The sequence below is a fragment of the Mirounga angustirostris genome, unplaced genomic scaffold (genome assembly GCF_029215605.1).
Source record: "Mirounga angustirostris isolate CCGP_5_RB_7025 unplaced genomic scaffold, mMirAng1.0.hap1 SCAF_3, whole genome shotgun sequence".
Taxonomy (NCBI): Eukaryota; Metazoa; Chordata; class Mammalia; order Carnivora; family Phocidae; genus Mirounga; species Mirounga angustirostris.
In genome coordinates this window covers 82,209,736-82,225,833 of record NW_026991711.1, presented here as the reverse complement: position 1 = coordinate 82,225,833, position 16,098 = coordinate 82,209,736, and positions in this window count along the sequence as shown.

Genomic DNA, 16,098 nt, shown 5'->3' with positions numbered 1-16,098 from the left:
TGCAGAGTAAAGTGCTTCCTCCCACACACCATGAAACAAGTGGGCAGTGCTGCTCTGCCTTCTTGCGGAGCCTGAGTCTCACACGGACAATGTTTTGGGACTCCCTTGCAGTGCTCTCACGCATGCACACAGCAAAATGCTTCCAGCCTCAGGAAGGCCTCTTTTCGCTGAAGCAGGAATTCCCTACAGTCTTGTTCCTTCGACTTAGGTGCTTGGCGTTAGGCCTGCAGGCACAAAAGGGGCAACGGTACTAGCCTCGTTAACAAGGAGTGAGGTGACAGGTTCCTTCTGCACCGGCCTGTTTCTCCATCGAGTTTACCTATGGAACCCGAGCCTAGGCTCTTACCCACAGTGCAGGGTAAAATGCTTCCTTCCACACACCATGAAACAAATTGGGAGTCGTGCTCTGGCTTCTTCCGTGGCCTGAGACTCACACGGACAATGTTTTGGGACTCCCTTGTAGTTCTCTCACGCATGCACACAGCAAACTGCTTCCAGCCTCAGGAAGGCCTCTTTTCACTGAAGCAGGAATTCTCTGCAGACTTGTTCCTTCGACTTAGGTGCTTAGCTTTAGGCCTGCAGGCACACACGGGGCAAAGGTACTAGCCTCGTAAAGAAGGAGGGAGTTGACAGCTTCCTTCTGCACCGGCCTGTTTCTCCATGGACTTTACGTATGGAACCCGTCCCCAGGGTCTCCCCCACAGTGCAAACTGCTTCCTCCCACAGAGAGGTCGACGGTAGCCAAAGCACGGTTTCTGTACACTGTTGTTTCTAAGAGGTAGAACGCAAGCGATTTGACTTCCATGCAGAAGTGGGGCCGCAGTGCTAGCTTCATGAAACAAGCGGGGAGTCGTGTGCTGCCTTCTGCCAGGGCCTGAGTCTCACTCGGAACCTGCCTCCGGACTCCCTTGCAGTGTTCTGACGCATGCACACAGCAAAATGCTTCCAGCCTCAGGAAGGCCTAATTTCGCTGAAGGAGGAATTCTCCTCAGACCTGTTCCTGCGACTTAAGTGCTTGGCATTCGGCCTGCAGGCACACACCGGGCAACGGTACTAGCCTCGTAAACAAGGAGTGAGGTGACAGCTTTCTTCTGCACCGGCCTCTTTCTCCATCCAGTTTACGTATGGAACCCACCCCAGGCTCTCACCCACAGTGCAGAGTAAAGTGCTTCCTCCCACAGACCATGAAACAAGTGGGGAGTGGTGCTCTGCCTTCTTGTGGAGCCTGAGTCTCACACGGACAATGTTTTGGGACTCCCTTGCAGTGATCTCACGCATGCACACAACAAAATGCTTCCAGCCTCAGGAAGGCCTCTTTTCGCTGACGCAGGAATTCTCTACAGACTTGTTCCTTCGACTTAGGTGCTTGGCTTTAAGCCTGCAGGCACACACGGGGCAACGGTACTAGCCTCGTAAAGATGGAGGGAGGTGACAGCTTCCTTCTGCACCGGCCTGTTTCTCCATGGAGTTTACGTATGGTACCCGTCCCCAGGGTCTCCCCCACAGTGCAAACTGCTTCCTCCCACAGAGAGGTCGACGGTAGCCAAAGCACGGTTTCTGTACACTGTTGTTTCTAAGAGGTAGTACGCAAGCGATTTGACTTCCATGCAGAGGTTGGGCCGCAGTGCTAGCTTCATGAAACAAGTGGGCAGTCGTGCGCTGCCTTCTCTCGGGGCCTGAGTCTCCCACGGGAAATGGTTTGGGACTCAGTTGCAGTGCGCTCACGCATGCACACAGCAAGATGCGTCCACTCTCAGTCATGGCTCTTTTAGCCGAAGCAGGAATTCCCTACAGACTTGTTCCTTTGACTTAGGCGGTTGGCTTTCGGCCTGCAGGCACACCCGGGGCAAGGGTACCGGCCTCCTCAACAAGAGGTGAGTTGAGAGCGGCCTTCCGTACCGGCCTCGTTCTCGCTCCATTTCACGTATGGGACCCTTTCCCCGGTCTCTCCTATACGAGCACTGTGACATTCCTCTGGCTTCAGGAACGGCAATGTTAACTAAAGCGCAGGAACTCTCTAGCATTGATGTTTCGTGTTAGTAGGCCGGCAACTAGGCATCCAGGCACACAAGGCAAAGCACGGCGAATCTCCTAACACAACAGGTGAGTCGACAGCAGCCTTCCTTACAGGCCTGCTTCTCACTCCGGGTTCCGTTTAGGTTCCATGTCGCATGCTTTCACAGAAACACACACGAGATGAAGTTCACGCTCAAGAAGGGCGATCTGTGCTGAGGCACGGGTTCTCTAGAGTTTTGTTCCTTTGCGTTGGGTGGACGGCCCTTAGGACTCCACGCACACGCGGGAGAGCCGACCTAGGTTCCTGAAACAAGAGTTGAGTCGACGGGTGCCTTCTCTGCCCATGCTTATTTCTCCCTCGGAATTCTACTGGCACTCACTCCCCACATTTGCCCTGAAGCAGAGTTCAAAATGCTGCCAACCTCTGGGGAGGCAGATGAACTGAAGCTGGGATTCTTTACTGCCTTCTTTCTGCCAAATCATTTTGGAGCCCTTAGCATTCCTAGGCACACATGGAGCTGTAAGGGTTAGCTTCAGGTAACAAGAGCTGAGTCGAGAGGTGCCTTCTGGCCCCGACATCTTCTCCCTCGGTTTCACTTGAGGAACGCGTTCCCCAGGCTCTCACCCACGGTAGCCCGGAAACTGCTTCTTCCCTCAGAGAGGTGGATGGTAGCTAAAGCACGGTTTCGCTACCGTGTTGTTTCTTCGAGTTCGAACGTTAACAATAGGGCTTCCATGTAAAAGTGAGGCCGCAGTGCGAGCTTCATGAAACAAGTGGGGAGTCGTGTGCTGCCTTCTGCCAGGGCCTGAGTCTCATTCGGAACCTGCCTCCCGACTCCCTTGCTGTGCTCTCACGCATGCACACAGCAAACTGCTTCCAGCCTCAGGAAGGCCTAATTTCGCTGAAGCAGGAATTCTCTATAGACCTGTTCCTTCGACTTAAGTGCTTGGCTTTCGGCCTGCAGGCACACACGGGGCAACGGTACTAGCCTCGTAAACAAGGAGTGAGGTGACAGCTTCCTTCTGCACCGGCCTCTTTCTCCGTCCAGTTTACGTATGGAACCCATCCCCAGGCTCTCACCCACAGTGCAGAGTAAAGTGCTTCCTCCCATACACCATGAAACAAGTGGGGAGTGGTGCTCTGCCTTCTTGCGGAGCCTGAGTCTCACACGGACAATGTTTTGGGACTCCCTTGCAGTGCTCTCACGCATGCACACAGCAAAATGCTTCCAGCCTCAGGAAGGCCTCTTTTCGCTGAAGCAGGAATTCCCTACAGTCTTGTTCCTTCGACTTAGGTGCTTGGCGTGAGGCCTGCAGGCACAAAAGGCGCACCGGTACTAGCCTCGTCAACAAGGAGTGAGGTGATAGCTTCCTTCTGCACCGGCCTGTTTCTCCATCGAGTTTACCTATGGAACCCGTGCCCAGGCTCTTACCCACAGTGCAGGGTAAAATGCTTCCTCCCACAAACCATGAAACAAATTGGGAATCGTGCTCTGGCTTCTTCCGGTGCCTGAGTCTCACACGGACAATGTTTTGGGACTCCCTTGCAATTCTCTCATGCATGCACACAGCAAAATGCTTCCAGCCTCAGGAAGGCCTCTTTCCGCTGAAGCAGGAAGTCTCTACAGACTTGTTCCTTCGTCTTAGGTGCTTGGATTTAGGCCTGCAGGCACACACGGGGCAACGGTACTAGCCTCGTATAGAAGGAGGGAGGTGACAGCTTTCTTCTGCACCAGCCTCTTACTCCATCCAGTTTACGTATGGAACCCACCCCAGGCTCTCACCCACAGTGCAGAGTAAAGTGCTTCCTCCCACAGACCATGAAACAAGTGGGGAGTGGTGCTCTGCCTTCTTGTGGAGCCTGAGTCTCACACGGACAATGTTTTGGGACTCCCTTGCAGTGATCTCACGCATGCACACAACAAAATGCTTCCAGCCTCAGGAAGGCCTCTTTTCGCTGAAGCAGGAATTCTCTACAGACTTGTTCCTTCCACTTAGGTGCTTGGCTTTAGGCCTGCAGGCACACACGGGGCAACGGTACTAGCCTCGTAAGGATGGAGGGAGGTGACAGCTTCCTTCTGCACCGGCCTGTTTCTCCATGGAGTTTACGTATGGAACCCGTCCCCAGGGTCTCCCCCACAGTGCAAACTGCTTCCTCCCACAGAGAGGTCGACGGTAGCCAAAGCACGGTTTCTGTACACTGTTGTTTCTAAGAGGTAGTACGCAAGCGATTTGACTTCCATGCAGAGGTTGGGCCACAGTGCTAGCTTCATGAAACAAGTGGGCAGTCGTGCGCTGCCTTCTCCCGGGGCCTGAGTCTCCCACGGGAAATGGTTTGGGACTCAGTTGCAGTGCGCTCACGCATGCACACAGCAAGATGCGTCCACTCTCAGTCATGGCTCTTTTAGCCGAAGCAGGAATTCCCTACAGACTTGTTCCTTTGACTTAGGCGGTTGGCTTTCGGCCTGCAGGCACACCCGGGGCAAGGGTACCGGCCTCCTCAACAAGAGGTGAGTTGAGAGCGGCCTTCCGTACCGGCCTCTTTCTCGCTCCATTTCACGTATGGGACCCTTTCCCCGGTCTCTCCTACACGAGCACTGTGACATTCCTCTGGCTTAAGGAACGGCAATGTTAACTAAAGCGCAGGAACTCTCTAGCATTGATGCTTGGTGTTAGTAGCCCGGCAACTAGGCATCCAGGCACACAAGGCAAAGCACGGCGAATCTCCTAACACAACAGGTGAGTCGACAGCAGCCTTCCTTACAGGCCTGCTTCTCACACCGGGTTCCGTTTAGGTTCCATGTCGCATGCTTTCACAGAAACACACACGAGATGAAGTTCACGCTCAGGAAGGGCGATCTGTGCTGAGGCACGGGTTCTCTAGAGTTTTGTTCCTTTGCGTTGGGTGGACGGCCCTTAGGACTCCACGCACACGCGGGAGAGCCGACCTAGGTTCCTGAAACAAGAGTTGAGTCGACGGGTGCCTTCTCTGCCCATGCTTATTTCTCCCTCGGAATTCTACTGGGACTCACTCCCCACATTTGCCCTGAAGCAGAGTTCAAAATGCTGCCACCCTGTGGAGAGGCAGATGAACTGAAGCTGGGATTCTTTACTGCCTTCTTTCTGCCAAATCAGTGTGGAGCCCTTAGCATTCCTAGGCACACATGGAGCTGTAAGGGTTAGCTTCAGGTAACAAGAGCTGAGTCGAGAGGTGCCTTCTGGCCCCGACATCTTCTCCCTCGGTTTCACGTGAGGAACGCGTTCCCCAGGCTCTCACCCACGGTAGCCCGGAAACTGCTTCTTCCCTCAGAGAGGTGGATGGTAGCTAAAGCACGGTTTCGCTACCGTGTTGTTTCTTCGAGTTCGAACGTTAACAATAGGGCTTCCATGTAAAAGTGAGGCCGCAGTGCGAGCTTCATGAAACAAGTGGGGAGTCGTGTGCTGCCTTCTGCCAGGGCCTGAGTCTCATTCGGAACCTGCCTCCCGACTCCCTTGCTGTGCTCTCACGCATGCACACAGCAAACTGCTTCCAGCCTCAGGAAGGCCTAATTTCGCTGAAGGAGGAATTCTCCTCACACCTGTTCCTTCGACTTCAGTGCTTGGCTTTCGGCCTGCAGGCACACACGGGGCAACGGTACTAGCCTCGTAAACAAAGAGTGAGGTGACAGCTTCCTTCTGCACCGGCCTCTTTCTCAGTCCAGTTTACGTATGGAACCCATCCCGAGGCTCTCACCCACAGTGCAGAGTAAAGTGCTTCCTCTCACAGACCTTGAAACAAGTGGGGAGTGGTGCTCTGCCTTCTTGCGGAGCCTGAGTCTCACACGGTCATTGTTTTGGGACTCCCTTGCAGTTCTCTCACGCATGCACACAGCAAAATGCTTCTAGCCTCACGAAGGCCTCTTTTCGCTGAAGCAGGAATTCTCTACAGCCTTGTTCCTTCGACTTAGGTGCTTGGCCCTCGGCCTACAGGCACACACGGGGCAACGGTACTAGCCTCGTAAACAAGGAGTGAGGTGACAGCTTTCTTCTGCACCGGCCTCTTTCTCCATCCAGTTTACGTATGGAACCCACCCCAGGCTCTCACCCACAGTGCAGAGTAAAGTGCTTCCTCCCACAGATCATGAAACAAGTGGGGAGTGGTGCTCTGCCTTCTTCTGGAGCCTGGGTATCACACGGACAATGTTTTGGGACTCCCTTGCAGTGATCTCACGCATGCACACAACAAAATGCTTCCAGCCTTAGGAAGGCCTCTTTTCGCTGAAGCAGGAATTCTCTACAGACTTGTTCCTTCGACTTAGGTGCTTGGCTTTAGGCCTGCAGGCACACACGGGGCAACGGTACTAGCCTCGTAAAGATGGAGGGAGGTGACAGCTTCCTTCTGCACCGGCCTGTTTCTCCATGGAGTTTACGTATGGAACCCGTCCCCAGGGTCTCCCCCACAGTGCAAACTGCTTCCTCCCACAGAGAGGTCGACGGTAGCCAAAGCACGGTTTCTGTACACTGTTGTTCCTAAGAGGTAGTACGCAAGCGATTTGACTTCCATGCAGAGGTTGGGCCGCAGTGCTAGCTTCATGAAACAAGTGGGCAGTCGTGCGCTGCCTTCTCTCGGGGCCTGAGTCTCCCACGGGAAATGGTTTGGGACTCAGTTGCAGTGCGCTCACGCATGCACACAGCAAGATGCGTCCACTCTCAGTCATGGCTCTTTTAGCCGAAGCAGGAATTCCCTACAGACTTGTTCCTTTGACTTAGGCGGTTGGCTTTCGGCCTGCAGGCACACCCGGGGCAAGGGTACCGGCCTCCTCAACAAGAGGTGAGTTGAGAGCGGCCTTCCGTACTGGCCTCTTTCTCGCTCCATTTCACGTATGGGACCCTTTCCCCGGTCTCTCCTATACGAGCACTGTGACATTCCTCTGGCTTCAGGAACGGCAATGTTAACTAAAGCGCAGGAACTCTCTAGCATTGATGCCTGGTGTTAGTAGCCCGGCAACTAGGCATCCAGGCAGAAAAGGCAAAGCACGGCGAATCTCCTAACACAACAGGTGAGTCGACAGCAGCCTTCCTTACAGGCCTGCTTCTCACACCGGGTTCCGTTTAGGTTCCATGTCGCATGCTTTCACAGAAGCACACACGAGATGAAGTTCACGCTCAGGAAGGGCGATCTGTGCTGAGGCACGGGTTCTCTAGAGTTTTGTTCCTTTGCGTTGGGTGGACGGCCCTTAGGACTCCACGCACACGCGGGAGAACCGACCTAGGTTCCTGAAACAAGAGTTGAGTCGACGGGTGCCTTCTCTGCCCATGCTTATTTCTCCCTCGGAATTCTACTGGGACTCACTCCCCACATTTGCCCTGAAGCAGAGTTCAAAATGCTGCCACCTTGTGGAGAGGCAGATGAACTGAAGCTGGGATTCTTTACTGCCTTCTTTCTGCCAAATCAGTGTGGAGCCCTTAGCATTCCTAGGCACACATGGAGCTGTAAGGGTTAGCTTCAGGTAACAAGAGCTGAGTCGAGAGGTGCCTTCTGGCCCCGACATCTTCTCCCTCGGTTTCACGTGAGGAACGCGTTCCCCAGGCTCTCACCCACGGTAGCCCGGAAACTGCTTCTTCCCTCAGAGAGGTGGATGGTAGCTAAAGCACGGTTTCGCTACCGTGTTGTTTCTTCGAGTTCGAACGTTAACAATAGGGCTTCCATGTAAAAGTGAGGCCGCAGTGCGAGCTTCATGAAACAAGTGGGGAGTCGTGTGCTGCCTTCTGCCAGGGCCTGAGTCTCATTCGGAACCTGCCTCCCGACTCCCTTGCTGTGCTCTCACGCATGCACACAGCAAACTGCTTCCAGCCTCAGGAAGGCCTAATTTCGCTGAAGGAGGAATTCTCCTCACACCTGTTCCTTCGACTTCAGTGCTTGGCTTTCGGCCTGCAGGCACACACGGGGCAACGGTACTAGCCTCGTAAACAAAGAGTGAGGTGACAGCTTCCTTCTGCACCGGCCTCTTTCTCAGTCCAGGTTACGTATGGAACCCATCCCGAGGCTCTCACCCACAGTGCAGAGTAAAGTGCTTCCTCTCACAGACCTTGAAACAAGTGGGGAGTGGTGCTCTGCCTTCTTGCGGAGCCTGCGTCTCACACGGTCATTGTTTTGGGACTCCCTTGCAGTTCTCTCACGCATGCACACAGCAAAATGCTTCTAGCCTCACGAAGGCCTCTTTTCGCTGAAGCAGGAATTCTCTACAGCCTTGTTTCTTCGACTTAGGTGCTTGGCCCTCGGCCTACAGGCACACACGGGGCAACGGTACTAGCCTCGTAAACAAGGAGTGAGGTGACAGCTTCCTTGTGCACCGGCCTCATTCTCCGTCCAGTATACGTATGGAACCCATCCCCAGGCTCTCACCCACAGTGCAGAGTAAAGTGCTTGCTCCCACAGACCTTGAAACAAGTGGGGAGTGGTGCTCTGCCTTCTTGAGGAGCCTGAGTCTCACTTGGACAATGTTTTGGAACTCCGTTGCAGTTCTCTCACGCAGGCACACAGCAAACTGCTTCCAGCCTCAGGAAGGCCTCTTTTCGCAGAAGCAGGAATTCTCTACAGACTTGTTCCTTCGACTTAGGTGCTTGGCTTTAGGACTGCAGGCACGCACGGGGCAAAGGTACTAGCCTTGTAAAGAAGGAGAGAGTTGACAACTTCCTTCTGCACTGGCCTGTTTCTCCATGGAGTTTACGTATGGAACCCGTCCCCAGGGTCTCCCCCACAGTGCAAACTGCTTCCTCCCACAGAGAGGTCGACGGTAGCCAAAACACAGTTTCTGTACACTGTTGTTTCTAAGAGGTAGAACGCAAGCGATTTGACTTCCATGCAGAAGTGGGGCCGCAGTGCTAGCTTCATGAAACAAATGGGGAGTCGTGTGCTGCCTTCTGACAGGGCCTGAGTCTCATAAGGAACCTGCCCCCGGACTCCCTTGCAGTGCTCTCACGCATGTACACAGCAAAATGCTTCCAGCCTCAGGAAGGCCTAATTTCGCTGAAGGAGGAATTCTCCTCAGACCTGTTCCTTCGACTTCAGTGCTTGGCTTTCGGCCTGCAGGCACACACGGGGCAACGGTACTAGCCTCGTAAACAAAGAGTGAGGTGACAGCTTCCTTCTGCACCGGCCTCTTTCTCAGTCCAGTTTACATATGGAACCCATCCCGAGGCTCTCACCTACAGTGCAGAGTAAAGTGCTTCCTCCCACACACCATGAAACAAGTGGGCAGTGCTGCTCTGCCTTCTTGCGGAGCCTGAGTCTCACACGGACAATGTTTTGGGACTCCCTTGCAGTGCTCTCACGCATGCACACAGCAAAATGCTTCCAGCCTCAGGAAGGCCTCTTTTCGCTGAAGCAGGAATTCCCTACAGTCTTGTTCCTTCGACTTAGGTGCTTGGCGTTAGGCCTGCAGGCACAAAAGGGGCAACGGTACTAGCCTCGTTAACAAGGAGTGAGGTGACAGGTTCCTTCTGCACCGGCCTGTTTCTCCATCGAGTTTACCTATGGAACCCGAGCCTAGGCTCTTACCCACAGTGCAGGGTAAAATGCTTCCTTCCACACACCATGAAACAAATTGGGAGTCGTGCTCTGGCTTCTTCCGTGGCCTGAGACTCACACGGACAATGTTTTGGGACTCCCTTGTAGTTCTCTCACGCATGCACACAGCAAACTGCTTCCAGCCTCAGGAAGGCCTCTTTTCACTGAAGCAGGAATTCTCTGCAGACTTGTTCCTTCGACTTAGGTGCTTAGCTTTAGGCCTGCAGGCACACACGGGGCAAAGGTACTAGCCTCGTAAAGAAGGAGGGAGTTGACAGCTTCCTTCTGCACCGGCCTGTTTCTCCATGGACTTTACGTATGGAACCCGTCCCCAGGGTCTCCCCCACAGTGCAAACTGCTTCCTCCCACAGAGAGGTCGACGGTAGCCAAAGCACGGTTTCTGTACACTGTTGTTTCTAAGAGGTAGAACGCAAGCGATTTGACTTGCATGCAGAAGTGGGGCCGCAGTGCTAGCTTCATGAAACAAGCGGGGAGTCGTGTGCTGCCTTCTGCCAGGGCCTGAGTCTCACTCGGAACCTGCCTCCGGACTCCCTTGCAGTGTTCTCACGCATGCACACAGCAAAATGCTTCCAGCCTCAGGAAGGCCTAATTTCGCTGAAGGAGGAATTCTCCTCAGACCTGTTCCTGCGACTTAAGTGCTTGGCATTCGGCCTGCAGGCACACACCGGGCAACGGTACTAGCCTCGTAAACAAGGAGTGAGGTGACAGCTTTCTTCTGCACCGGCCTCTTTCTCCATCCAGTTTACGTATGGAACCCACCCCAGGCTCTCACCCACAGTGCAGAGTAAAGTGCTTCCTCCCACAGACCATGAAACAAGTGGGGAGTGGTGCTCTGCCTTCTTGTGGAGCCTGAGTCTCACACGGACAATGTTTTGGGACTCCCTTGCAGTGATCTCACGCATGCACACAACAAAATGCTTCCAGCCTCAGGAAGGCCTCTTTTCGCTGACGCAGGAATTCTCTACAGACTTGTTCCTTCGACTTAGGTGCTTGGCTTTAAGCCTGCAGGCACACACGGGGCAACGGTACTAGCCTCGTAAAGATGGAGGGAGGTGACAGCTTCCTTCTGCACCGGCCTGTTTCTCCATGGAGTTTACGTATGGTACCCGTCCCCAGGGTCTCCCCCACAGTGCAAACTGCTTCCTCCCACAGAGAGGTCGACGGTAGCCAAAGCACGGTTTCTGTACACTGTTGTTTCTAAGAGGTAGTACGCAAGCGATTTGACTTCCATGCAGAGGTTGGGCCGCAGTGCTAGCTTCATGAAACAAGTGGGCAGTCGTGCGCTGCCTTCTCTCGGGGCCTGAGTCTCCCACGGGAAATGGTTTGGGACTCAGTTGCAGTGCGCTCACGCATGCACACAGCAAGATGCGTCCACTCTCAGTCATGGCTCTTTTAGCCGAAGCAGGAATTCCCTACAGACTTGTTCCTTTGACTTAGGCGGTTGGCTTTCGGCCTGCAGGCACACCCGGGGCAAGGGTACCGGCCTCCTCAACAAGAGGTGAGTTGAGAGCGGCCTTCCGTACCGGCCTCGTTCTCGCTCCATTTCACGTATGGGACCCTTTCCCCGGTCTCTCCTATACGAGCACTGTGACATTCCTCTGGCTTCAGGAACGGCAATGTTAACTAAAGCGCAGGAACTCTCTAGCATTGATGTTTCGTGTTAGTAGGCCGGCAACTAGGCATCCAGGCACACAAGGCAAAGCACGGCGAATCTCCTAACACAACAGGTGAGTCGTCAGCAGCCTTCCTTACAGGCCTGCTTCTCACTCCGGATTCCGTTTAGGTTCCATGTCGCATGCTTTCAAAGAAACACACACGAGATGAAGTTCACGCTCAGGAAGGGCGATCTGTGCTGAGGCACGGGTTCTCTAGAGTTTTCTTCCTTTGTGTTGGGTGGACGGCCCTTAGGACTCCACGCACACGCGGGAGAGCCGACCTAGGTTCCTGAAACAAGAGTTGAGTCGACGGGTGCCTTCTCTGCCCATGCTTATTTCTCCCTCGGAATTCTACTGGGACTCACTCCCCACATATGCCCTGAGGCAGAGTTCAAAATGCTGCCACCCTGTGGAGAGGCAGATGAACTGAAGCTGGGATTCTTTACTGCCTTCTTTCTGCCAAATCAGTTTGGAGCCCTTAGCATTCCTAGGCACACATGGAGCAGTAAGGGTTAGCTTCTGGTTTCAAGGGCTGATTCGAGAGGTGCCTTCTGGCCCGGACATCTTCTCCCTCGGTTTCACGTGAGGAACGCGTTCCCCAGGCTCTCACCTACGGTAGGCTGGAAACTGCTTCTTCCCTCAGAGAGGTGGATGGTAGCTAAAGCTCGGTTTCGCTACCGTGTTGTTTCTCCGAGTTCGAACGTTAACAATTAGGCTTCCATGTAAAAGTGAGGCCGCAGTGCGAGCTTCATGAAGCAAGTGGGGAGTCGTGCGTTGCCTTCTGCCAGGGCCTGAGTCTCACTCGGAACATGCCTCCGGACTCGCTTGCAGTGCTCTCACGCATGCACACAGCAAAATGCTTCCAGCCTCAGGAAGGCCTCTTTTCGCTGAAGCAGGAATTCCCTACAGTCTTGTTCCTTCGACTTAGGTGCTTGGCGTTAGGCCTGCAGGCACAAAAGGGGCAACGGTACTAGCCTCGTAAACAAGGAGTGAGGTGACAGGTTCCTTCTGCACCGGCCTGTTTCTCCATCGAGTTTACCTATGGAACCCGAGCCTAGGCTCTTACCCACAGTGCAGGGTAAAATGCTTCCTTCCACACACCATGAAACAAATTGGGAGTCGTGCTCTGGCTTCTTCCGTGGCCTGAGACTCACACGGACAATGTTTTGGGACTCCCTTGTAGTTCTCTCACGCATGCACACAGCAAACTGCTTCCAGCCTCAGGAAGGCCTCTTTTCACTGAAGCAGGAATTCTCTGCAGACTTGTTCCTTCGACTTAGGTGCTTGGCTTTAGGCCTGCAGGCACACACGGGGCAAAGGTTCTAGCCTCGTAAAGAAGGAGGGAGTTGACAGCTTCCTTCTGCACCGGCCTGTTTCTCCATGGACTTTACGTATGGAACCCGTCCCCAGGGTCTCCCCCACAGTGCAAACTGCTTCCTCCCACAGAGAGGTCGACGGTAGCCAAAGCACGGTTTCTGTACACTGTTGTTTCTAAGAGGTAGAACGCAAGCGATTTGACTTCCATGCAGAAGTGGGGCCGCAGTGCTAGCTTCATGAAACAAGCGGGGAGTCGTGTGCTGCCTTCTGCCAGGGCCTGAGTCTCACTCGGAACCTGCCTCCGGACTCCCTTGCAGTGTTCTCACGCATGCACACAGCAAAATGCTTCCAGCCTCAGGAAGGCCTAATTTCGCTGAAGGAGGAATTCTCCTCAGACCTGTTCCTGCGACTTAAGTGCTGGGCTTTTGGCCTGCAGGCACACACCGGGCAACGGTACTAGCCTCGTAAACAAGGAGTGAGGTGACAGCTTTCTTCTGCACCGGCCTCTTTCTCCATTCAGTTTACGTAAGGAACCCACCCCAGGCTCTCACCCACAGTGCAGAGTAAAGTGCTTCCTCCACACACCAAGAAACAAGTGGGGAGTGTTGCTCTTCCTTCTTCTGGAGCCTGGGTCTCACACGGACAATGTTTTGGGACTCCCTTGCAGTGATCTCACGCATGCACACAACAAAATGCTTCCAGCCTCAGGAAGGCCTCTTTTCGCTGACGCAGGAATTCTCTACAGACTTGTTCCTTCGACTTAGGTGCTTGGCTTTAAGCCTGCAGGCACACACGGGGCAACGGTACTAGCCTCGTAAAGATGGAGGGAGGTGACAGCTTCCTTCTGCACCGGCCTGTTTCTCCATGGAGTTTACGTATGGTACCCGCCCCAGGGTCTCCCCCACAGTGCAAACTGCTTCCTCCCACAGAGAGGTCGACGGTAGCCAAAGCACGGTTTCTGTACACTGTTGTTTCTAAGAGGTAGTACGCAAGCGATTTGACTTCCATGCAGAGGTTGGGCTGCAGTGCTAGCTTCATGAAACAAGTGGGCAGTCGTGCGCTGCCTTCTCTCGGGGCCTGAGTCTCCCACGGGAAATGGTTTGGGACTCAGTTGCAGTGCGCTCACGCATGCACACAGCAAGTTGCGTCCACTCTCAGTCATGGCTCTTTTAGCCGAAGCAGGAATTCCCTACAGACTTGTTCCTTTGACTTAGGCGTTTGGCTTTCGGCCTGCAGGCACACCCGGGGCAAGGGTACCGGCCTCCTCAACAAGAGGTGAGTTGAGAGCGGCCTTCCGTACCGGCCTCGTTCTCGCTCCATTTCACGTATGGGACCCTTTCCCCGGTCTCTCCTATACGAGCACTGTGACATTCCTCTGGCTTCAGGAACGGCAATGTTAACTAAAGCGCAGGAACTCTCTAGCATTGATGTTTCGTGTTAGTAGGCCGGCAACTAGGCATCCAGGCACACAAGGCAAAGCACGGCGAATCTCCTAACACAACAGGTGAGTCGACAGCAGCCTTCCTTACAGGCCTGCTTCTCACTCCGGATTCCGTTTAGGTTCCATGTCGCATGCTTTCAAAGAAACACACACGAGATGAAGTTCACGCTCAGGAAGGGCGATCTGTGCTGAGGCACGGGTTCTCTAGAGTTTTCTTCCTTTGTGTTGGGTGGACGGCCCTTAGGACTCCACGCACACGCGGGAGAGCCGACCTAGGTTCCTGAAACAAGAGTTGAGTCGACGGGTGCCTTCTCTGCCCATGCTTATTTCTCCCTCGGAATTCTACTGGGACTCACTCCCCACATTTGCCCTGAAGCAGAGTTCAAATGCTGCCACCCTGTGGAGAGGCAGATGAACTGAAGCTGGGATTCTTTACTGCCTTCTTTCTGCCAAATCACTTTGGAGCCCTTAGCATTCCTAGGCACACATGGAGCAGTAAGGGTTAGCTTCAGGTAACAAGAGCTGAGTCGAGAGGTGCCTTCTGGCCCCGACATCTTCTCCCTCGGTTTCACGTGAGGAACGCGTTCCCCAGGCTCTCACCCACGGTAGCCCGGAAACTGCTTCTTCCCTCAGAGAGGTGGATGGTAGCTAAAGCACGGTTTCGCTACCGTGTTGTTTCTTCGAGTTCGAACGTTAACAATAGGGCTTCCATGTAAAAGTGAGGCCGCAGTGCGAGCTTCATGAAACAAGTGGGGAGTCGTGTGCTGCCTTCTGCCAGGGCCTGAGTCTCATTCGGAACCTGCCTCCCGACTCCCTTGCTGTGCTCTCACGCATGCACACAGCAAACTGCTTCCAGCCTCAGGAAGGCCTAATTTCGCTGAAGGAGGAATTCTCCTCACACCTGTTCCTTCGACTTCAGTGCTTGGCTTTCGGCCTGCAGGCACACACGGGGCAACGGTACTAGCCTCGTAAACAAAGAGTGAGGTGACAGCTTCCTTCTGCACCGGCCTCTTTCTCAGTCCAGTTTACGTATGGAACCCATCCCGAGGCTCTCACCCACAGTGCAGAGTAAAGTGCTTCCTCTCACAGACCTTGAAAAAAGTGGGGAGTGGTGCTCTGCCTTCTTGCGGAGCCTGAGTCTCACACGGTCATTGTTTTGGGACTCCCTTGCAGTTCTCTCACGCATGCACACAGCAAAATGCTTCTAGCCTCACGAAGGCCTCTTTTCGCTGAAGCAGGTATTCTCTACAGCCTTGTTCCTTCGACTTAGGTGCTTGGCCCTCGGCCTACAGGCACACACGGGGCAACGGTACTAGCCTCGTAACCAAGGAGTGAGGTGACAGCTTTCTTCTGCACCGGCCTCTTTCTCCATCCAGTTTACGTATGGAACCCACCCCAGGCTCTCACCCACAGTGCAGAGTAAAGTGCTTCCTCCCACAGATCATGAAACAAGTGGGGAGTGGTGCTCTGCCTTCTTCTGGAGCCTGGGTATCACACGGACAATGTTTTGGGACTCCCTTGCAGTGATCTCACGCATGCACACAACAAAATGCTTCCAGCCTTAGGAAGGCCTCTTTTCGCTGAAGCAGGAATTCTCTACAGACTTGTTCCTTCGACTTAGGTGCTTGGCTTTAGGCCTGCAGGCACACACGGGGCAACGGTACTAGCCTCGTAAAGATGGAGGGAGGTGACAGCTTCCTTCTGCACCGGCCTGTTTCTCCATGGAGTTTACGTATGGAACCCGTCCCCAGGGTCTCCCCCACAGTGCAAACTGCTTCCTCCCACAGAGAGGTCGACAGTAGCCAAAGCACGGTTTCTGTACACTGTTGTTCCTAAGAGGTAGTACGCAAGCGATTTGACTTCCATGCAGAGGTTGGGCCACAGTGCTAGCTTCATGAAACAAGTGGGCAGTCGTGCGCTGCCTTCTCTCGGGGCCTGAGTCTCCCACGGGAAATGGTTTGGGACTCAGTTGCAGTGCGCTCACGCATGCACACAGCAAGATGCGTCCACTCTCAGTCATGGCTCTTTTAGCCGAAGCAGGAATTCCCTACAGACTTGTTCCTTTGACTTAGGCGTTTGGCTTTCGGCCTGCAGGCACA